Raw genomic sequence first — 24,243 nt, 5'->3', positions numbered from 1 at the left:
ATGTTGAACCAGAGCATTACTCTGGCACATGTGGTGCTGGGGATGGAACTCAGGACCTCATGCTGGAGAATCCCATTCTGTGCCCCCTCCTGGTCCTTGTGGATTAAAAATGTCAAGATTCCGTTTTTTGTTCTGGGGGCAGGGGTGCAGTAGATAAAAGTGTTGGACTTTCTTCGCTGGGGCTCAGTGGCAGCACTATGACCCCACTGCTCCTGGAGGCCATTTTTTTTCCATTTTATTGGATAGGACAGAGAGATTGAGAGGAGAGGGAGACAGAGAGAGAGATAAGATACCTGCAGATCTGCTTCACTGCTTGCGAAGAGTGCCCCCTACAGGTGGGGAGCAGGGACTCGAACCCTGATCTTTGTGCTTAGGATCGACCTTCTCATGGTGCATCCCGTGAGTACCCATTCATTGGGGAAACTGACGATCCTTCCTAGCCCACTGAATCCACATGGATCCCAGTCACTTTCAAAGCCAGCAACAAGCAGCTCCTGACAGCTTTCAACCTGACCTGTTGACTGGCTGCGGAAGAAGGGCAAACGCTAGAAGAAGAAAAGTATTATCTGTGCTTTATGGTCTGTACTATTGCCTGGCCACAAATGCTGGACTTTCAAGCATGAGGTCCTGAGTTTAATCCCTGGCAGCATATGTATGAGAACAATATCTGGCTCTCTTTCCCTGCTTCTATTGCTTTCATTAATAAATACTCATGGGGCTAGGCAGTGGTGCACCTGGATAAGTGTACACAGTACAGTGCACAAGGTCCCAGGTTCAAGCCCTTGGTGCTCACCTGCAGAAGGAAAGCTGGTGGTGAAGTGGTGAAAGAAAGTGGTGAAGTACAGCTGCAGGTGTCTGTCTCTCTCCCTCTCTATCTCCCCCTCACCTCTCAATTTCTCTCTATCTCTATGCAATAGCAAATTTAAAAAATAGTTAAAAAAATAAAAACCTATCAAAAATTTAGTTGTGTTTGTTTTTTGTTATATATAGGAATTTTAATATATGGTTCTTATTGTTTGTATCAGAAGACATTGTCCTGGAGGCTGGGACTGGGGTCCTGAAAGACACATGGCAAATGGAAACAGGGTCTTGAATTCATAGGAAATGGAGAGCAGGAGTCTTATCTCCAATGAAAAGTGGAAAGGTTGGGTCTGGGAGGTCACTTTGTGGTTACTACACACGCACAAGGCCCAGAGTCACTTTATTGAGCCTCATTTAGAAGGAAGAGAAGGGAGGAAAGGGAGGAGGAAATGAAAAAAAAAAAGGACAGGGAGTGGCATACCTGGTTGAGTGTACATGTTACAATGCACAAGGACTGGGGTTTGAGACCCCAGTCCCCACCTGCAGGGGGAAAGCTTTGCAAGTGGTGAAGCAGTGCTACAGGGATCTTTCTGTCCTCTTCCTATCTCCCTTCCCTCTTGATTTCTGACTGTATCCAATAAATAAATAAAGATAAAAAAAGAAAAGAAAAGGTGGCCTGGTTATAACCTCAGGCAGCCAAGACAGAAAGAAGTCCAAACACCATATCCTTCTTCATGCAGTAAAGCAAACCTTGCTGTTGTGTTGATAAATAAACTCAAACCAACAGCTTCTAGCCCCTCCTCTGCACACGGCTTCAAGTGCCCCACCCCAGGACCTTGTGGACATTCCTAAGAGTTCAAATACTCTTTACAAGGTGGCCTGGGAGGTGGCACAGTGAGTAAGGTGCTGGACTTCCAAGAATAGGGTCCCAAGTTAAATCCCTAGCACTGTATGTACCACAGTACATGAAGCAGTGTTGCAGGTCTCTCTCTCTCTCTCTCTCCTCCTCCGCCTCCTCTCCCTCTCCCTGCATCCTCTTTCTCTCTCAATTTCTGTTTCTACTAAAAATAAATAAATAAATAAATAATATTGGGTGGAGAAGACAACATAATTTTTATGGCAAAAAGACTCTCATGTTTGAGGCTCTGAGGTCCCTTGTTCAACCCTCTGTGCCACCATTAGCCAGAGATGAGCAGGGCTCTGGTAAAAATAAATAAATTAAATAAATAAATAAATCCAGACAAAAAGTTAGGAAGTTCCCTTAGACGTACAGCACAAAACTTGGATGCCTGAAATCCCAGGTTTGACCCCCAGCTCTGCACATACTAGAGCTGAACAGTGTCTCAAAAGAATAAACCTTGGGGGCCAGGCAGTAGTGTAGCAGGTTAAGCATTCATGGCGCAAAGTGCAAGGACTGGCTCAACAATCCTGGTTCGAGCCCCTGACTCCCCACCTATAGGAGGGTCACTTCATAGGCGGTAAAGCAGGTCTGCAGGTGTTTATCTTTCTCTCCCTTGTCTTCCCCTCCTCTCTTAACTTCTCTCTGTCCTTTCCAACAACGACAGCAATAACAACAACAACAATAAACAACAAGAGCAACAAAAGGGGAAAAATAACCTCCAGGAGCAGTGGATTCATAGTGCAGGAACTGAGCCCCAGCAATAATCCTGGAAGCAAGAAAAAAAAAAAAAAAGAATAAACCTTGCTTAAAGGTCACACTGAGCTGTGAGGCATACCGGGCTTTCGTCAGCACCATGACAGAAGACACCAAGACCAAAATCAAGAACTACCAGATGACACTTTCTGACAGCTGCTTCTCCTTTCAGGAAGTGCTAGTGCAACTATGAGTACTTTGATTTTCATGGCAGTGAGAAGACAGTAACAGCTAATGGGGGTGCCCCAGTGGCACTAGTGTACTCATCCCTCTGTGCCATGTGCTGCGTTTCCAACCTGGGACAACCACTGGAGTAGAAGGCACATTTTCTGGGAGGATCTGAACTCGATCCACTCAACTTCTCCTGGCCCTCTGTTCTTTTCCCAGATGGTGAAGAGCGGCTTGGGTACACAGTGACCACCAACCACAGCTTAGCTTATAAATACTGAAAACAACTTCTAAAATAATAAATAACAAATAAATAAATTATATTGGGGCCAGGCAGTGGGGCATCTAGTTGAGCATACATTACCATGTTCAAGGACCCAGGTTCAAGCCTCAGGCCCCCACTTGCAGGGGGAAGCTTCATGAGCAGTGAAGCATTGCCGCCCACAGGTGTCCCCTCTTTCTATTTCTCTCTTTTTTTTTTTCCTACAGGATTACTACTGAGGCTCAGTGTTACTAATCCATGGCTCCCAGTGGCCATCCATCCATCCTTCTTCCTTCCTTCCTTCCTTCCTTCATTTTTTATTAGATGAGATTGAGAGAAATTGAGAGGGAGAAGGAGATAGAAAGGGAGAAAGATGTACACCTGCAGACCTGCTTTACTACTCATGAAATGGACCCCCTGCAAGAGGGGAGCAGGGTCTCAAAGCCAGGTCTTTGTTCTTGTTAATATATACACCTAACCAGGTGCACCACTGCCTGGCTCCCTCTCTATTTTTCTATCTCCCTCTTTCCCTCTAGATTTCTGTCTCTATTCAATAAAAATATAAAGATATAAAGTATTTTATAATTTTGAGGTTTTTTTACATGTAGGGTTCTTTTTTTAAAAAAGTATTTTGTTTATTTTATTTTTGAGAGAGATGCAGAGAGAGAAAGACACAGAGAAACACCAGACCATTGCTCAGCTTATGGTGGAGCAGGGGATTGAACCTGGGACTTTGGAACCTCAGGCATGAGAGACTCTTTGTATAACCATTATGCTATCTACCCCCGCCCAATTTTGAGTTTTCATTCTGCGAATCACCTGTAAGAAAACAAAATCTGGGCTGGGAAGACAACATAATGGTTATGCAAAGATTTTCATGTCTGAGGTACCAAAAGTCCCAGGGTCAATACCCAGCACCACCATCATAAGCCAGAGCTGGGCAGTCCTCTGGAAAAAAACAAAGCAAAACAAAATAAGAAAATAAAGAAACCAAGGGAAAAGATGACCACCAGGAGCGGTGGATGAATCATGCAGGCATCTAGCACTAGTGATAATCCTACTGGCAATAGAAGCTTAAAAGAAAGGAAGAAAACAAGGGGGCTGAGTGACAGTGTACCCAGTTAAGCACATACAACACCCTATACAAGGACCCGGGTTTGAGTCCCTGCTTCCCACTTGCTGGGGGGTCGGGGGAGCTACATGAGTGAGTGGCACAGTAGTTCTGTAGGTGTCTGTCTTTCTCTCTTACTCTGTGTCCCTCTCCCCTCTTAATTTCTCTCTGTCCTGTCAAATAAAATAGAAAGAAAAAAAAGTATATTCAGGTTAACAGATACCACCCCTGTAACCTGCACCATCATTTGGCTTACCTGGGGGAGGTTCCTAAGTGTATTAGTGACAAAAAAAAAAAAAAAAAAGGCAACCAACTCTACTGCATGGACAATGAGTAATGACAATGAGTCCACAGGATAATGAGGAGAGGAGAGGGCTGGGTTTAGCTCATCTGTGTGCCAATGGGATCAACTCAGTGGGCCACACACTAGAGTACAGAGTACAAGTAGGGGAGGTTGCTGCAGTCTACACTGAGAGGGAGAGGGAGAGGGAGAAGGGGGGAGAGAGAAGATGGAGCCATCACAGGGCCAGCTAAACTCAAAAGGGCCCAGTGACACAGCCAGCAGAGGGTTTCAAGGTGATCTTTAGTTTCAACAAGATAGCATCCTTCTTATTAAAGTCATGTTTGTAGTATGAATTACACAGGTCTCGCAGCTTTGTTAGTATTTAATCTGCAAATTGATTCTGGCTTTATTAGCAGCACAAGAGTGTGAAGCCATAGAAGCATTATGTCTGGTTGTAGCATCATCGCCTACGCCTCGTTTAATAGTTCAAAGAATAATTTAATGCAACACTGGGGATCCAACGAAATTTTAATTTAGTTTTTTTTTTCCTTTCAAGAAAGGTCCATCTTGGCTGGGGCTAGAGCTCAGAGGCAAGAGTGTATGTGCTTTGCATGTATGAAGCCCAGAGTTGGATCCTTGGCAAGTGTGCATGCACACTCACCTATAGCCCAGGAGGTGGCGCACTGGATACAGCGTTGGATTTTTAATGTGAGGTCCTGAGTTTGATCCTTGGTATTCCAAGTGCTACACAGTGATGATGGGATATCCTCCCCCCCACACACACACACAAATAAAGAAATAAAAAATTTTTAATATTTTTTTTACCAGTTTTGGTTTACATGGTGCTGAGTGTTGAGCCTGGGACCGCAGTGCCTCAGGCATGAATATCTTTTTTAATAAATAAAATGTTTAATAAAGGTCCAATGTTTCATGATTGGTGAGAGGAGGAGGAGAAATGGTTTCTCCTGTGAGATGCTACAGTAATGTTCAGGGAAAAGAGCCTACCCTCTGGCTCTATACCACAGCACTAAGTCCACCACTGGACTAACGATATTTATGGTGACATTCAGTTTAGGGGAAGGGAGGAAGTAAGCCAAATGTCTACCTAGCCTACAAAAGTTTTGCTTGTTTGCTTTTAGAGAAATTGAGAGCGGTGGGGGAGGCAGAGAGAGAGAGAAAGAGGGGGGGGGAGAGGGAGAGAGAGGGAGAGGTTAACAGGTAGATCTGCTTTGCCACTTGTGAAGCTTCTCCCCTGCAGGTGGGCAGGTGGGACTAAGGGATCCAGCCCCAGTCCTTGCATGGTAGTATGCACTCAACTAGGTGCACTGTCACCAGGACCCACAATTTTTTTTTGTTGTTGTTGTGGTTGGTTTTCTTAAGATTTTAATTTTTAAAATGTTTATTTATTTATTTTGGATAGAGACAGAGAAATTGAGAGGGAAGGGGGAGGCAGAATGAGAAGAGAGAAAAAGAAATACTTTTAGCACTGCTTCACTATTTTCAAAGCTCCCTCCCTCCCCCCCCAGCCAGGAACTGCAGACTTGGGCCAGGATATTTGTGCACTGTAACGTGCACTCTACTGAATGAGCCACTGCCTGATCCATAAAAAATTTGTTTAATGTTTCAAGTGGGTAGTTCAGTGGCTAAAGTGCTGTACTCTCAAGCATGAGGTCCTGAGTTAGTGCCCTGGCATCACATGTGTGCGAATGATGCTCTGGCTTTTGCTCCTTTTCTCATAAATACATCTTTAAAAAAAATTTTAAACTTATTCTGGATAGAGACAGAGAGAATCTGAGAAGGGAGGGGGATAGAGAGGGAAAGAGACAGAGAGACACCTGCAGACCTGCTTCACCGCTTGTGAAGCAACTCCCCTGCAGGTGGGGAGCGGGGGGCTGGAAATGGGATCCTTATGCCAGTCCTTGCGCTTTGTACCACATGCGCTTAACCTGCTGTGCTACCACCCGACTCCCTCATAAATACATCTTTGAAAAAAGTTCTCTCTTGAGAATACATTTTTTTAAAATTTACTCTTATTTATTCTATATTATTTGTGCAGTTTCCGTCGATCAAACTCTCTTCTCATGTTTACCAAACACAGTCCTTCTAAGTCAGGCCTCAATACCCATCTCCTATAAAGAACATTTCTAGGATAAGAAGGCTGAGCTTATCTCCTTCTCCTCTCAACTCCAGTGAGCTCTCATCTGACAACACACGTGGAAGACTTGTCCCTAGTGGCCTCAGAATTTAATTATCTTTCAAGTTTTTCTATTTTCAGCAGACTGTAAGCCCTAAAACAGTTATGACTCTGCTTTGGCATCTCATAACACATGTATTTTTTTTTTCCCTTATGAGAGTGCTTATCTAGTTTATGGTGGTGCTAGGGGTTGAACCTGCGGCCTCAAGAACCTCAGGCATGAAAGACTTGCAGAATCATCTACCCAGTCCAGATTTTTTTAAAACTTTTTTTTCTTCTTTGGGGGATGAACTGAAGGCCTTACATACTGAGAATTAAACCACCGCGATACCTCTCTAGCCCAGTGTTTTGTTTTATATCCTTACTGAGAGGGAGACACAGCAAAACACCACAACCCTATCCACAGACCTTTCCCGGTGTTCCCAACTGATTCTAGGGCTCAAGCCCAGGGGCTCACATACGAGTCTCTACCCACTGAGCCATCTTTCATCTCCTGGCACAGAATTGCAGCAAAGGAGGACTCTCTGCACCCCAATCACAGATGTGTGACAGGATTGGGCCACCACTTCCCCTATTTGAAAACCCCCAACCTGCTGTTCTGCCAGCTGCTTCCTCTGTTTTGGTTTTGCTCTTTATTGGTTGTAGTCACTGCTTTCTTCTCTCCTCTCTGTCAGTGTTACTGGGGACAGATGATTCCCTTAGACTAGGATCAGGTTGTTGGGAGCTGAGAGGGAAGAGAGAGGTGGGGAAGATGGAGGGGAGAGAAAGACACCTGCAGACTTACTTCACTGCCTGTGAAGCGACTCCCCTGCAGGTGGGGAGCAGGGGGCTGGAACTGGGATCCTTACACTGGTCCTTGCGCTTTGTGCCATGTGCGCTTAACCCACTGCGCTACCACCCGACTCCCAGGAAGACAGATTTTTAAGTTACTTTATTTTATTACATTTTTATTATTTATTTATTGGATAAAGATACAGAAAAATTAAGAAGGCAGGGGGCTGGGTGGTAGCACACTGGGTTAAGCGCAAGGACTCACACAAGGATTCCAGTTCAAACCCCTGGTTCCACCTGCAGGGGGGTCACTTCACAAGCAGTGAAGAGGGTCTGCAGGTGTCTGACTTTCTCCCCTCCCCCCTCAATTTCTCTCTGTCCTATCCAATACAAAATGGGGGAAATGTCCACTAGGAGCAGTGGATTTGTAGTGCAGGCACCAAGCCCCAATGTTAACCCTGGAGACTAAAAAAAAAGAGGAGGGGAATACCCACAGATTTACTTTACTGCTGTGAAGCTTTCTCCCTGCAGGTGGGGACCAGGGGCTTGAACCCCACCAGGCATGCCACCACCTGGCCCTGTAATTTATTTATTGAAGAGGAAGAAAGACAGAACCAGAGCATCACTCTAAGACATGATAAGCTCAAAGTTGAATTTGGGACCTCATGCTTATAGGTCAGATATTCTACCTCCTGTACCGCCATCCAGGACAATGTCTTTAAACATTTATTAAATCAGATTAAAAATCAAAAGATTTGGGATTTGGGCGGTAGTGCAGCCGGTTAAGTGCGGGTGGCACAAAGCCCAAGGACCGGTGTAAGGATCTTGGTTTAAGCCCCCGGCTCCCCATCTGCAGGGGAGTAGCTTCACATGTGGTGAAGCAGGTCTTCAGGTGTCTATCTTTCTCTCCCCCTCTCTGTCTTCCCCATCTCTCTCCATTTCTCTCTGTCCTATTCAACAATGATGAAGACAACAACAATAATACTACAACAATAAAAAGCAAGGGCAACAAAAGGGAATAAATATTTTTTAAAAATCAAATGATTTTTGTGGTCTAGGCTGTGGATAAAGCATTAGACCCTAAAGCATGAGGTCCCAAGTTTAATACCTGGCATTGTACATGCCAGAGTGGTGCTCTGGTTCTCTCTCCTTCATCCTGTCTTTATTATTTATAAAGAAAATTAAGAAATGGAAAGATTTTAGGGGACTGGGTGGTGGCACACCTGGTTAGCACACATAGTACTAAGAGCAAGGGCTAGTGCAAGGACCCAAGTTCAAGCCTCCACTCCACTTGCAGTGGACGGGACGCTTCATGAGCAGTGAAGCAGATCTCCTCTCTGTCCTATCAAATAAGAATGGAAAGGGGAAAAAAAAAAAAGGAAAAAAATGGCCACCAGGAGCAGTGGATTCATAGAGCCTGAGACCAAAGGACTGGAGGCCAAAAAAAAAAAAAAAAGAGATTTTTACATAAGATATTGTTGGAGCTTTTGGCTGGAAAAGTTATCTTCCAGTAAATCGCCAAAATGACTTAACACAAAGAGAAAGAGGAGAGGACCCCAGTATATGTTCTCTAGTTCTTTTAGAAAACATGGAGTTGTTCCTGTGGCCACATATATTCAGATCTATAAGAAAGGTGATATGGTAGACATTAAGGGAATGGGCACTATTCTAAAAGGAATGCCCCACAAATGTTACCAGGGCAAAACTGGAAGAGTCTACATTACCCAGCATGCTGTTGGCATTATAAACAAACAAGGGCAATATTCTTGCCAAGGGTATTAATGTTTGTATTGAACATATTAAACATTCTAAGAGCAGAGACAGCTTCTTGAAATGTGTGAAGGAAAATTATCAGAAAAAAAAGGAAGCCAAAAAGAAGGGGACTTGGGTTCAACTGAAGTGCCAGCCTGCACCACCCAGAGAAGTACACTTTGTGAAAATCAATAGGAAGGAACCAGAAGTGCTGGAACCCATTCCCTATGAATTCATGGCATGATCAATAAAAAAAACTTAGTAAAATATCTGGACTATAAAAAGTACTGTTGTAGTCTCGGAAAAGAAAAGGAATGAAGGAGAGTTCTGGCAACCTGATCCTGTCATTCTCCCTGCCGGGTCTCCTGGTCTCACCTGGATGGGGAAAACAATCTTGTAAAACAGACATCAAGCTAATAAATACCTGCATTCCTCCAGAGAGGTCACTTGCAACACAAACAACCATTTTCTTAACATCTGACTTCCTTGCATCCCAGAAGTGGCATACTGGATAAAACACTGGGCTCTCAAGCATGAGGTTCCCAGTTCCATCCCTGGCACTACATGTGCCAGAGTAATGCTTTGGTGTTCTGACACAGAGATACATAGATAGATAGATAGATGAACATATATACCTATTTTTAAAATCTGACTTTCCAAAGAAGAAACTGGTAATGGTCTCACCATTGAGAAAGAGACTCTAGGGTCCATGAGGAACCCTCCTGAGCAGAAAAAAGAACCCATGTGATCATACATCGTGTCTTTCCACAAGTGCAAAGGCTGGAAACTCACCAGGAGAAGAGTAAGTGAGTCTCCAGGGAACAGGAGGACCTGGTTTAGGCCCCTCTGGGAGGGGGTTCAGGTGACAGTCACAGCATTGAGTATGTCTTCCTGGAACTGCTGGCTGGAAAATTCAGGACACTCAACCAACTTCTTTTTGCCCTAAAAGCAGGTATTCGAAAGGAGGGTCAGAATGTGGGTCCTCAAAGAAGCAGGGACAAGGGTGAAAAATTGTAGAAGGCGAGCAATTTTTAGAAGGGGGAGGAGTAGAGGGGCTTTAGTTACAGAAAATATCTGGTTTTAAAGGGAAAAAAAATTATGCTTATTATCCACACTCCTACCCCTTGTAAAGGAGACGCCTAATGTCATGGAACAAGCGATAAAACCGATTTCTGTTGGAAGGTGGAGGACTAGGGTTGGAAAACCAAGCAATAGATGACCAGGAAAGTGGAAGGATTGGGCTATCAGTGGAAAGACATTAAAAAAAAAAAAGGAGGGGGGTGGTGGTGGCGGTGGGGGTGCTATAGGTGGACAAAAAGGTCTTTTGCTGGAAAGCGATCTCAAATGGAGTGGGAAAAACTTGGACAAGAATTTTTTTTTTTTTTTTTTTACATTTTTGTTAGAGGAAGTGGCCAAGAAGAGGGAGAGGGATGTAATCCAGAAAGAAGGCAAAAACTGCGTGGAGGGGGGGGGAAAGGGGGAGGGGGTTTGCTGGAAGATACTATTAGGAAACAAATCCAGGGTCTCCAAAGTGGGACAAATTGGGATGAAAAATGTCTTCGATCCGAAAGGGGCCTGGAAGGCGGGCGCGAATGCAAGGCCGGGGTGCAGAAAATGCGGGGGGTCGGGTAGGGCCCGCCGCGAGCTGGGGAGCTGCCAGGGGGCAGTTGGGGCCTGGGGGCGGGGGAGGAAAGGAAAGGGGGTGCAGCGGGCCCAGAGCCCCGCCAGGAGAGTCTTCTCCACGCGGGCAGGGGCTGCGGGGTGCAGCGGGCCTGGAGCTGTTGGGGTGCAGACGGTGCGTGCGTGACGCAGGGCGGAGGCCAGCGGTGCCTGCTGCGCCCCTCGACAGAGCGCTGGACCCCCCGCCCTCCGAAAAAACAGAAATCAATCAACGAATCCGGATTTTTTGAAGGGGGTAGGGGTTGAAAAGTGAAGAAAGGGGTGGGGAGGCAAAGGGGGGGGCAGGAAAGATGGGAAGAAGGGGAGTCGGGGTAGCAGCAACCGGGTTTTACCCGCCCCCGGGGGCTCGCGCGCCCGGCCTCGCGCCTCGCGGGCCTCCCAGCGGTCCCCCGCCTCCCCGCGCCGGCTGCCGGCCCCGGCGCGCACGCGCACGCGCAGCCCGGCCCCCGGAGCGCGTGCCTCAGTGGCTGCACGGGCGCGCGTGCGTGGCGGCGCCCGGAGAGGCCTCGTGCGCGCGCGGGCGCCTCGCACCGCCCGGGCTCTGGCCGCGTGCCACGCGGCCACTCTGTCTAATCAACCATTCTGCCGCAGGGGGCGTGGCCTCTCGAGGGGCGTGGCCGGCAGCAGTCAGGTGACCGGCCGCAGGAGGGAAAGGAGGCGGTTGGTGGCCATTTTGGGAGGAGGGCGGTTAGGGGTGCAAGGTGTGAAGGGAGTGGCGGGGAAAGGCCCTCAGGGGGAGGGGCTGTGCTCTCAAGATCGGCATCGGGTCCGTCCTGGAGATCCAGGAGCCTGTGGTTGCCCCCATTGTTCCTAGAGGGCAGCCTAGAATGTGCGGGTGCCCCAGCAGAATGGAGGTTGCTCTCTCCACCTTCTCTAACGGGCCTGGGGGTGCTCGCTGCAGGAGGGGCCCGGAGCCCTGAGCCTGCGGGTTCGTTTCTTAGGGAGTGAACATGGAGAACCTCTAGCCACAGCGAGGGCTTCCTGGGGGTGCAAATGGGGTGGATGGAAAGAAAAGATGGGGGGCCGGGCGCTGGTGCAGCAGGCGAAGCTAAGGACCCGCGAGGACCCAGCTCCCCACCTGCAGGGGAGTCGCTTCACAGGCGGTGAAGCAGGTCTGCAGGTGTGTCTATCTTTCTCTCCCCCTCTCTGGCTTCCCCTCCTCTCAATTTCTCTTTGCTCTATCCAGAAGAAGAAAAAAATTGGGGGCGGGGGGAACGCAGGAGCAGTGGATTCATAGTGTAGGCAACGAGCCTCAGCGATAACCCTGGAGGCAATAAAAATTAAAAATGAATGAATGAGACTGGGCTTCTGCAGAGTGTACAGGTCACCATGATGCATAAGGACTCGGGCTCAAGCCCCCGGGCCCCGCCTACAAGGGTGCTGCAGGTGTCCCTCTCCTCTCTCTCTATTGCTGTCTCTGTATCAGAAAAAATATGGGGGGGGGAGGGAGACTGTGATGGTGGAGCTGTCAGGCAGGCATGAAGCCCCAGCAATAACCCTGATGACAAAATAATATCGATAGGGATAGATAACAAAATGGTTATGAAAAGAGACTCTCGTGCCTTGACGCTCTGAAGTCCCAGGTTTGATCCCCATTACCAACATAAACCAGCGCTGAGCAGTGCTGGGGCTGGGGTAGGGGGGTGCATAACATGGCCTGGAGCAGCACAGGACGTACCCAGCAGTAGGAGAACTCGGAACAGGGGGGCTTGAGGCCCTGAGTCCAGCCCCCAATACCACATATGGCAGATTTCTCTGCCAGCTCTTTCCCTCTCTTTCTCCCATTCAATAAATTAATATTTAAGAAAAAGTGGCCTGGAACAGTGAGATTGTATGTGTATGAGTCCTGATCCAGGAAAAAACTATGAGTGAAGGAAAGGAAGACAAATTTGGAGATGGGCAGTGGTGCACCTGGTTAAGTGCATAAGGATCTGGGTTCAAGCCTCCAGTCCCCACCTGCAGAGACAGAAGCTTTGCGCAGTGAAGCAGGGCTGCAGGTGTCTCTCTCCCTCTCTACCTCCCCCAGCCCCTCTGTATTTCTCTCTCTAATATTAAAAAAAAAAAAAAAAAGACTTAGGGCCTAGTAAATAGTTCAGTGTCAGAGCAGAGGCTTTCATGCCTGGAACCCCAGAGGTCCCAGATTTGATGCCCAGCAGTATCCATCACCATATGCCAAAGATGAGCAGTGCTCTGGTATCTCTCTCAAAGAGAACTCTCTTTTTGGGGGCCTGGTGGTGATGCACCTGGTTGAGCGCACATGTTACAGTACTCAAGGACCCAGGTTCAAGCCCCTAGTCCCCACCTGCAGGGGTTAAATTTTGCGAGTGGTGAAGCAATGCTGCAGGTGTCTCTCTGTCTCTCTCCCTCTCTGTCACCCCTTCCCTCTTGATTTCTGGCTTTATATCTAGTAAGTAAATAAAGATAACAAAAGGTAAAAAAAAAAAAAAAAAAAAGCTCTCTTTTGTTTGTTTTTGAGTTGGGGCCTCACATATTCATAGCCCTCTGCTCCAGATCCCTTTTTCATTCAGAGAGAGATGAAGATACAGAGATAGAGATCAGGGTACCAGAGCTGCTTCTAGTGCCACAGCACCTCCTGTGTGTTGCCAGGGTTTGAACGTTGAGTAGCTGGCAAGGCACATACATGCCTTACTCAATGAGCACTCACTTCTGCCCAAATTAAGAAAATCTTTTCTAAAAAGAAAGGAAGACACTTAGGAGCTTAAAACAACAGCCATTTGTTTTTTCTCTCTCCTGTCTGGGTCCTGTGGAAGGATCTGCCCGCCAGGGTCAGGTGACCTTGGCTGGACTCACTCATGAATCTGTTGGCTGCTGGCAGGTTAACTAGCAGCTGGCTGGTATAGAATGACCTCTGTTGGGAGGGCTCCATTCTTCTTTAGACAGACAGCTCTCAGCAGACTGGCCCAGACATGTTCTCCTGGTGCAGACAGCACGAGGCAGGAGAGGAAAAACACTCAAGAGTTTCCTAAGACCCGACCTTGAAACCTGTACATTGTCATTTCTGCTGCATTCCACTGGCCACAGCAAGTTGCAAGTTTTGAGTCCAGGTGATAGGAAAATGGATAAACACACACACACACACACACACACACACACACACTTTTTGTTGTTGCTGTTAGTGACAAAGCTTTTCGTATGAACAGTTTTACTGTTCTAAGGGCAACATTTTTCATTTTTGCTATTACAGAGAGACAGAGCTGGGCTAGGAGATAGCTCATCCAGGAGAATGCACGCTTTACCATGCTCAGGAACCCAGATTCAAGCCCCTGGCCACCACAAAAGAGCACCATGCAAAGGGAAGCTTCTTGAGCTGGGGGGGGGGTCAGTGCTGTGGTGTCTCTCCTTTCTCTGTCTCTCTTACTCTCTGTCTCCAGAGAAAAAGAAGAAACTGAGGGAATAACATAGTAGTTAAGCAGAAAAACTTTAATGTCTGAGGCACTAAATATTCCAAGTTCAGTCCCTAGCACCAACAGAAGTCAGGGTTTAGCAGTGTTTTGGTAAGAAATAATAAAGGAGGGGGTTGGGCAGTAGCACAATGGGTTAAGCACACATGGGGCAAAGCATAAGGATTGGCATAAGGATCCCCATTCAAGCCCCCAGCTCCCCACCTGTAGGGGAGTCGCTTCACAAGCGTCCTATCCAACAACAATGATAACAACAATAATAACTACAATAAAACAACAAGGGCAACAAAAGGGAATAAATAAATAGTTTTTTTTTTTTTAAAAAAAGCCTCTGGGAGCAGTGGCTTCATGGTGCAGGCACCGAGCCCCAGCAATAAACCTGGAGGCAAAATAATTAAGTAAAATAATAGAGGAAAAGAAGAGGAAGAAGAGGAGGAGAGAGAGGGAGGAGGAGAGATAGAAAGAAGGAGCAACACCTGCAGCACTAAGTCCTGCTCCTTAAGCTTCCCTCCGTGCAGGTGGGGACTAGGAGCTTGAACCAATGTCCTTGCTCATGGTAATGTATGGATTCTACCAGGTACACCACCACTTGGCCCTTAAATACATCTGTTTTAAAAGTAGCTAGACTAGCTCTAAGATTTTTCGGGAACTATAGTGATTATATTATTAGGGGTACTGGCACAGAACTTTGTTGGTGTATGATACTATACCTCCAGTTTTATAATCTGGTAAAACACTAATAAAATATTTTAAGTATCATTATTTTGAATGGCCATACATAAATTAGTTTTTCATATTTCTTTGAAAAAAATAACTTTTCCCCATCAGGTGAGATTTCATTCTACTGATGCCTATGGGGAGTCAGAGTTAGCCACATGGGATGCTACTTTGGGAACAAAAAATATTCAATAGTAAGTTGATTAGAAAAACAAAATTAAAGTGTCAACCATTGAGGCCATGTTCTTCCTGAATCATGAAATAGTCCTTGAGGTATAATAGACATTAGGAATTCACTGGAGACAGGGTCAACTCCACCTGACTTTAGAAGCCACTAGGCTGGTAATTACACATAGAAAATGGTCTGGGTTTTGCACAAGGACCCAGGTTTGAGCCCCTGGTACCCACCTGCAGGGGCGAAGTTTCATGAGCAGTGAAGCAGGGCTGCAGGTATCTGTCTGTCTCTCTTCCTCTCTATCTCCCTCTGCTCTCTTGATTTCTGACTGTCTCTATCCAATAAATAAAGATAATAAAGACATTTTAAAAAATAAATTAAATGGTCTGGGTTTTTACTATTATTGTTTGCTTCCCCACCCCCACCCCCACCCCAGTGCATGAGAATGAACTCAGGACCTTGTGCCTGCAGGATACTGCCAAGCAACATCCCTGGTCCAATTTTTATACTTTGTTTATTAAATTTTTTTAATGAAAGAGAGAGGGAGAGAAAGAGAGAGCGTGTGTAGAACAGAGCACTGCTCCTTTGTGGCTTATAGCACTGGGGATAGAACTTGGGATCTCTGAGACCTCAAGCATGAACATCAGGTGCACAGGGCCAGCAAAATAGCTCACTTGGATAGTTTTACTGATTTTCCACGTGCAGTTCGATGTTTGAACCTGGCCACCACTGCATTGAAGGAAGCTTGTACTACTGCTACTCCTCCACCTCCTCCATCTCCAGGGTATCCCTTAGGCTTGGTGCAGCACTACAAATCCACCATTCCCTGAGGCCATTTTTCCCCCATTTTATTGGATAGGACAGAGAGAAATTGAGAGAGAAAGAGGAGACAGAGGGGGAGAAGGAAAGATAGACACCTGAAGACCTGCTTTGCCATTTGTGAAATGTCCCTCCTAAAGGTGGGGAGCCAGGGGCTCAAACCCAGATCCTTGTGTGTGTCCTTGTGCTTAGTACTATGTGCAATTAACCAGGTGCGCCATGGCCCAGCCCCTAAGGAAGCTTCTGTGCTGTGTAGTTTCTTTTCCCCAATATCTCTCTGATTTGCTCTTTCTATCTGAAAAAGTCATCCCAGAGTGGTGAAGCCCTGGAAAAAAATGAAAGAAAGAAAAAAGGAAGGAAGGAAGGAAGGAAGGAAGGAAGGAAGGAAGGAAGGGTAGTGGTGCACCTGATTGAGTGCACATGTTACAATGTGTAAGGATCCGGGTTCGAGACCCTGGTCCCCATCTGCAGGAAGAATGCTTTGCAAGTGGTGAAGCAGGACTGCAGGTGTTTCTCTGTCTGTCTTCCTCTCTCACCCACCCCTCTCTATTTCTGGCTGCCTCTATCCAATTAATAAATAAATATAATAAAAAATTTTTTTAAAAGGAAGGAAGGAAGACTGGTCTGGGGAGGCTGTTCAGCAGTGATATTGTACATGTGCAAGACTCTTGGTTCATTTCTGACAGCACACACGATTAAAAATAAAAGGTCCAAGGAGGGTTGGTGAGGCAGTATAATGGTTCTGCAAAATATTTCCATGCCTGAAGCTCTGCGGTCCCTGGTTCAGTCCCTAGCACCACCATAAGCCAGAGTTGAGCAGTGCTCTGGCATCTCCCTCTCTCTCTCCCTCTCCCTCTCCCTCTCCCTCTCCCCCTCCCACTCCCTTCCTCTTTTTTCTCCCTCCCCCTACCTCTTTCTCTCCCTCTCATGAAAATAGAATAACTAAAATATATTTTTTTATTATTTTATTTTTTTAATATTTATTTTATTTATTTATTCCCTTTTGTTGCCCTTGTTGTTTTATTGTTGTAGTTATTATTGTTGTTGTCGTTGTTGGATAGGACAGAGAGAAATGGAGAGAGGGAGGGGAAGACAGAGAGGAGGAGAGAAAGACAGACACCTGCAGACCTGCTTCACCGCCTGTGAAGCGACTCCCCTGCAGGTGGGGAGCCGGGGTTCGAACCGGGATCCTTTTGCCGGTCTTTGTGCTTTGCGCCACCTGCGCTTAGCCTGCTGCACTACAGCCTGACTCCCTAAAATATTTTTTAAAAAGAGGTCCAAGGAGATATCACAGATTAGAACACAGGACTTGCCTAAAACCCCAGGGATCCTGGGTTTGATCCCATACACCACCATAGGCCAGACCAGAGCTGAGCATTGTGTGTGCATGTACTCTCTCTCATAAAATTAAGTGAATGAATATGCCATTAGGCTACTTCATTGTATGAACACCACATTATCAGTGATGTGTGTTGTTTGTTTTCAATATGCATGTATTTATTTTTAACAGGACAGAGAGACTGAGAGGGCTGATGGAGATAGAGAAAGAGATATACCTCCAGCCCTGCTTCACCACTCATGAAGCTTCCCTCCCCCCTGCAGTTGGGACATGGGGGCTTGAAACCTGCACATGGTAACATATGTACCCAACCGGGTGTCCCACCACCTTGCCAGTATTTGTGTTTGACCAGAGCAGTGTTCAGTTTTGGCTTATGGCAGTGCCTAGGATTGAACCTGGAACCTCAGGCATGAATTCTATTGTGCTAAAATGGCAATATCTCCACGATCCAGCAGTGGGTTTCTCTCAGTTTGCACATGAGAGGAAATCAAGCATAAGGAGAAATAATTCTATCAAGAGACCCAGTAACATCACTAGGCTATAGGAATCTGGGAATGCCAGCCTCTATATGATCTGTCTGTCCTCGACTTGATGTCATCACACAGTACATTGTTGTACAGACCATGTTTTGTTGAATCCATTCCTCAGCTGGTGGCCATTTGGGGTTGTTTCCACCTTCTGGCTGTTGGGACTAGTGCTACTATGAAAATCTGTGTAGGATTTCCTAACAAGATAGTTGTTTGCAATGATTTGGTCAGAGACCTAGGAGTGGTCTGATTGTCACTGTAGCTGTAACTTACAGAGGAAACCCAAAGCTGGTTTCCATATCAGTTGTACCATGCCATCCACCAGAAGAGTAGGAGAGTCCTGCTCACTGTTCACCTTGCTTCAGCATCTGCATTACACTCTCACTCCCAGGTGTGATTTAAGGAACAAAGCAAGGTGTGTGTGTGTGTGTGTGTGTGTGTGTGTGTGTGTGTGTGTGTGTGTGTGTGTGTGTGTGTGTGATGGGGGGCGGAGACAGCACAATGATTATGCAAAAGACTCTCATGCCTGAGGCTCTGAGCTCCTAGGTCTCCTCCCTAAATTACAACTACAGTGGCAATTCCGTACTCCTAGGTCTCTAACCAAATCATGGCAAACAAATGTCTTGATATGAAATCCATCTAAGGATTTAAAAGGGTGGGAAGGCTTGAAAGAGGATAGAAGTTTCAAGGGGCCAGGCAGTAGTGCATCTGGTTAAGCTCACACACTACCATGCATAGGGGCTGGGGTTTGAAGCCCCATTCCCCACAACCTGTGAAGCAGTGCTGCAGGTGTCTCTCTCTCTTCCTCTCTATCTCCCCCTCCCCTCTCAGTTTCTCTCTGTCCTATTAAATAGTAAGAGAGAGAGCGAAGAAAGAAATGAAAAAACAGCCACCAGGAGTAATGGATTCATCACGCAGGCATGGAGCTCCAGTGATAACCTTGATGGCAAAAGAAAATAAAAGAGGATGGGGAAGGAAGTTTCAGTGCCCTATCGCAGAGGGAGGTGACAATTTGGTGGTAGGAAGTGTGTGTGGGGGGTCAATAGCATAATAGTTAGACAAAGAGACTCATACCCCCCTGCTCCCATACCACCTTAAATCAGAGCTGAGCAGTGATCTGGTAAAATCACCACCACCACCACCACCACCGTCATCATCATCAAGACAAGTTGGTGGTAGGTGAGTTGTGTTGGTACCTACTCTGGGGACATGTGAGATGGTATCCATTTACTTTTCTCATATATATAAATATGTACATAATTTTATTAGTGATTTGATAGTGATATACATGATTATATGATAAAGGGGTATAATTCTTTTTTAAAATTATCTTTATTTATTGGATAGAGACAGCCAGAAATCAAGAGGGGAGGGGGGATAGAGAGGGAGAGAGACAGAGAGACACTTGCAGCACTGCTTCACCACTTGTGAAGCTTTCCTCCTGCAGGTGGGAACCAGAGGCTCAAACCCAGGTGCTTGCACATTGTAACATGTGCACTCAACCAAGTGTGCCACCACCTGGCCCCTAAAGGGGTATAATTCTTTTTTATAGTTAACTCTTTTTTAAAAAAATAATTTATTTCTTTATTGGGGAATTAATGCTTTACATTCAACAGTAAATACAATAGTTTGTACATGCATAACATTCCCCAGTTTCCCATTTAACAATACAACCCCCACTATGTCATTCATCATCTTTCATGGACCTATATTCTCCCCAGAGTCTTTTACTTTGGTGTAATACTCCAATTTCATTTCAGGTTTGACTTGTGTTTTCTTTTCTAATCTTGTTTTTCAACTTCGGCCTGAGAGTGAGATCATCCCATATTCATCCTTCTGTTTCTGACTTATTTCACTCAACATGATTTTTTCAAGGTCCATCCAAGATCGGCTGAAAACGGTGAAGTCACCATTTTTTACAGCTGAGTAGTATTCCATTGTGTATCTAGACCACAACTTGCTCAGCCACTCATCTGTTGTTGGACACCTGGGTTGCTTCCAGGTTTTGGCTATTACAAATTGTGCTGCCAAGAACATATGTGTACACAGATGTTTTTGGATGGATGTGTTGAGTTCCTTAGGACATATCCCCAGGAGAGGAATTGCAGGGTCATAGGGTAGGTCCATTTCTAGCCTTCTGAGAGTTCTCCAGACTGTTCTCCACAGAGGTTGGACCAATTGACATTCCCACCAGCAGTGCAGGAGGGTTCCGTTGACCCCACACCCTCTCCAGCATTTGCTGCTGTTACCTTTGCTGATGTATGACATTCTCACAGGAGTGAAGTGATATCTCATTGTTGTCTTGATTTGCATCTCTCTGACAATCAGAGACTTGGAGCATTTTTTCATGTGTTTCTCGGCCTTTTGGATCTCTTCTGTGGTGAATATTCTGTCCAAGTCCTCCCCCCATTTTTGGATGGGATTATTTGTTGTCTTGTTGTTGAGTCTGGCAAGCTCTTTATAAATGTTGGTTATTAAACTCTTATCTGATGTATGACATGTAAAGATCTTCTCCCATTCTGTGAGGGGTCTCTTGGCTTGGGTAGTGGTTTCTTTTGCTATGAAGAAGCTTTTTAATTTGATGTAGTCCCATAAGTTTATACTTGCCTTAGTCTTCCTTGTAATTGGATTCGTTTCATTGAAAATGTCTTTAAAATTTATGCGGAAAAAAGTTCTGCCAATATTTTCCTCTAAGTATCTGATAGTTTCTGGTCTAACATCCAAGTCCTTGATCCACTTGGAATTTACTTTTGTATTTGGTGAAATACAGTAATTCAGTTTCATTCTTCTGCATGTTTCAGCCCATTGTTTCCAACACCATTTTTTGAAGAGACTCTGCTTTCCCCATGTAATAGTCTGGGCCCCTTTGTCAAAGATTAGATGTCCATACGTGTGGGGCCTCATTTCTGGGCTCTCAATTCTATTACACTGGTCAGTGTGTCTGTTCATGTTCCAGTACCAAGCAGTTTTGATGACAATGGCCCTATAATACAGTTTGAGATCTGGGAGTGTGATGCCTCCGGTTCTGTTCTTTTTTCTCAAGATTGTTTTGGCAATTCTAGGTCTTTTCTGGTTCCAGATAAACATTGGTAGCGTTTTTTCTATTCTCCTAAAAAATGTGCTTGGGATCTTGATGGGGATAGCATTAAATTTGTAGATGGCTCTGGGTAATATATTCATTTTGATGATGTTAATTCTTCCAACCCATGAACATGGAATATCTTTCCACTTCTTTGTGTCTTTTTCAATTTCTTTGAGTAGTGACTCATAATTTTCAATATACAAGTCTTTCACTTCTTTGGTTAGGTTTACTCCTAGATATTTTATTGTTTTTGTTGCTATAGAAAAAGGAAATGATTTCTGGATTTCAATTTCTTCTAACTTAGTGTTTGCATAGAGGAATGCCACTGACTTTAGAATGTTAATTTTATAGCCTGACACATTACTGTATTGCCTGATGATTTCCAAAAGCTTCTTGCTGGATTCCTTAGGTTTTTCCATGTATACTATCATGTCATCTGCAAATAAGGAGAGTTTGACTTCTTCTCTTCCAATCTGTATGCCTTTAATTCCTTGCTCCTGCCTGATTGCTATGGCAAGAACTTCCAACACTATGTTGAATAGTAATGGTGATAGTGGGCAACCCTGTCTAGTACCTGATCTGAGAGGAAATGCTTCCAGTTTTTCACCATTGAGTATGATGTTGGCTGTAGGTTTGCTATATATAGACTCCACTATCTTCAGGAATTTTCCATCTATTCCCATTTTTTGTAGTGTTTTGATCATAAAGGGATGTTGTATTTTGTCAAAGGCTTTCTCTGCATCTATTGATATGACCATGTGATTTTTGGTCTTGCTTTTGTTGATGTGGTGGATCACACTGATTGATTTATGTATATTAAACCAACCTTGCATGCCTGGGATAAACCCCACTTGGTCATGATGAACAATCTTTTTGATATACTGCTGTATCCAGTTGGCTAGAATTTTGTTCAATATTTTCGCATCTATGTTCATCAGAGATATTGGTCTGTAGTTTTCTTTTTTGGTTGTGTCCCTGTCTGCTTTTGGTATCAGGGTGATGTTGGCTTCATAGAAGCTGGCAGGGAGTATCCCAGTGTCTTCAATCTTCTGGAAGACTTTTAAAAGTAGAGGTATTAGTTCTTCTTTGAAAGTTTTGTAGAATTCATTTGTAAAACCATCTGGTCCAGGGCTTTTATTTTTGGGAAGATTTTTGATAACTGTTTCAATTTCATTAGCTGTGATGGGCCTGTTCATGTTATCCACTTCCTCTTGACTTAGTTTTGGAAGTTGGTAGGTATCTAGGAAATCATTCATTTCTTCCAGGTTCTCTAGCTTGGTGGCATATAGTTGTTCATAGAAGCCTCACATGATATGTTGAATTTCTGCAGTGTCTGTTGTGATATCTCCTCTTTCATTTACTATCCGATTTATTTGGGTCTTCTCCCTTTTTTGTTTTGTGAGTCTGGCTAAAGGTTTGTCGATTTTGTTTACTCTTTCGAAGAACCAACATTTACTTTCATTGATCTTTTGTATGGTTTTCCTATTCTCAATGTTATTTATTTCTGCCCTAACTTTAGTGATTTCTGTCCTTCTGGTTGCTTTAGGATTCCTTTGTTGTTCTTCTTCTAGGTCTTTAAGATGTGCAATCAGGCTGTTTATTTGTGCCTTTTCTTGTTTCCTAATGTGTGCTTGTATAGCTATGAACTTCCCTCTTAGGACTGCTTTAGCTGTGTCCCAAATATTTTGATAGCTTGTGTCTTCATTTTCATTGAACTCTCGAAACATTTTGATTTCTTCCTTGATTTCCTCTTTGACCCAGAAGTTGTTAAGAAGTGTACTGTTGAGCTTCCACATTTTGGGACTGTTATTAATCTTTTGTTGATTGTTAAGTGTTAGTTTAATTCCACTGTGGTCTGAGAAGATGCTTGGGATGATTTCAGTGCTCTTGAATTGGCTGATGCTGTCTTTGTGGCCTAACATATGGTCTATCCTTGAGAATGATCCATGTGGATTTGAGTAAAATGTGTATTCCAGTTTCTTGGGATGAATGACTCTGAAAATGTCCAATAGTTCTAGTTTATCTATCTCTTAATTTAGCTCCCTTATGTCTTTACTGATTTTCTTCCTGGATGATCTGTCAAGTTGAGATAGTGGGGTGTTGAAGTCCCCTACTATGATTGTGTTACTGTTAATATATTGCTGTAGCTCTTTCAGTAGAAGTTTGATGTATTTAGATGGCTTCTCATTGGGTGCATAGATATTAATAATTGTTAAGTCCTCTTGATTGACTGATCCTCTGAGCATTAAGTAGTGTCCATTCCTATCTTTTTTAATCTTACCTATTTTAAAGTCTATCATGTCAGATATGAGAATAGCTGTTCCTGCCCTTTTTTGTGGGCCATTGGCTTGTATGATAGTTTTCCATCCTTTCACTTTAAGTCTGTGTTTGTCTTGTTGGTGAGTTTCCTGTAGACAACATATTGTTGGGTTGTGTTTTCTGATCCATCTTCCTACTCTGTGTCTTTTAATAGGTGAATTCAGGCCATTGACATTTATTGATATCAAAGATTGAAGATATTTTAACGCCACTCTTGTAGAGTTTTAGAGTGTTTTGATATATGTCCTATTTGTGGTGGTCTGGTTGTTTATAGGAGACCTTTCAGAACTTCTTTCAGGGCAGGCTTGGTGATGGTTGCTTCCTTCAACTGTTGCTTGTCTGAGAAGGTTTTGATGTTTCCATCTAGTCTGAATGACAGTCTAGCAGGATATAGTATTCTTGGCTGAAAGCCTTTCTCATTGAGCACTTGATAGATATCTTGCCATTCTCTTCTGGCCTGTAGTGTTTGTATGGAGAAGTCTGCTGCTAATCTTATGGGTTTTCCTTTGTAGGTGACTCTTTGTTTTTCTCTTGCAGCCTTGAGGATCCTTTCTTTATCCTTATTCCTTTCCATTCTAAGTATGACATGTCTTGGTGTCTTTAGGTCTGGGTTAATTCTGTTTGGGACCCTCTGGGCTTCTTGAATCTTTATGTCTTTGGTGTTGTCTAGACTAGAGAAATTTTCAGCTATTATGGCCTGGAGAATGCTTTCTTCCTCTCCTTCTCTTTCTTCCTCTGGTAAGCCAATAATGCGTATATTGTTTCTTTTGAAGTCATCCCATAGGACTCTGTTGTTGTTTTCAGCATCTCTTAATCTCTTTTGAGATCTCTTACTTCTTTTTTAGTTGTCTCTAATTCATCCTCAGTCTTGCTAATTCTGTTTTCAGCCTCATAGATTCTATTCTCTCTGCCCTCTACTGCTTTCTGGAGTTCATTTATTTTGTTGCCCTGCTCTGATACTGTTTTAGCTTGTTCAGCTAGTTGCATTCTTAGCTCAGCGATTTCAGCTTTCAGCTCTTTAATAACCATGAGATAATTAGAATTTTCTTCCATATTCTCATTTGTTGTTCCTGCATTTCTGATTACAATTTTTTCAAATCATTTACTCACTCCTGTTATTATTTCCTTAGCTAATGTTTGGATGTTGAACTCCTTGTTTTGTGCTTC

The 24,243-nt window shown here is 44.5% G+C and overlaps 1 protein-coding gene across 3 annotated transcripts in view; it reads right to left on the bottom strand.

Annotated features, from left to right (window-relative positions):
• Nucleotides 1–10,271, bottom strand: part of ZNF541 (zinc finger protein 541) — a 31,338-nt gene extending 21,067 nt beyond the window's left edge. For 2 of the 3 annotated variants that reach the window (XM_007535644.2, XM_060176565.1), the window contains exon 1: nt 9,789–10,271. The gene's annotated coding sequence lies outside the window, so the exon portion shown is untranslated. The remainder of the gene's footprint in view (nt 1–9,788) is intronic. The other variant, XM_060176556.1, reaches the window with a different exon arrangement.
• Nucleotides 10,272–24,243: the final 13,972 nt, after the last annotated feature.

Source organism: Erinaceus europaeus, chromosome 2 (genome assembly GCF_950295315.1).
Source record: "Erinaceus europaeus chromosome 2, mEriEur2.1, whole genome shotgun sequence".
Lineage (NCBI taxonomy): Eukaryota > Metazoa > Chordata > Mammalia > Eulipotyphla > Erinaceidae > Erinaceus > Erinaceus europaeus.
This window is presented reverse-complemented; position numbering and strand designations above follow the sequence as displayed.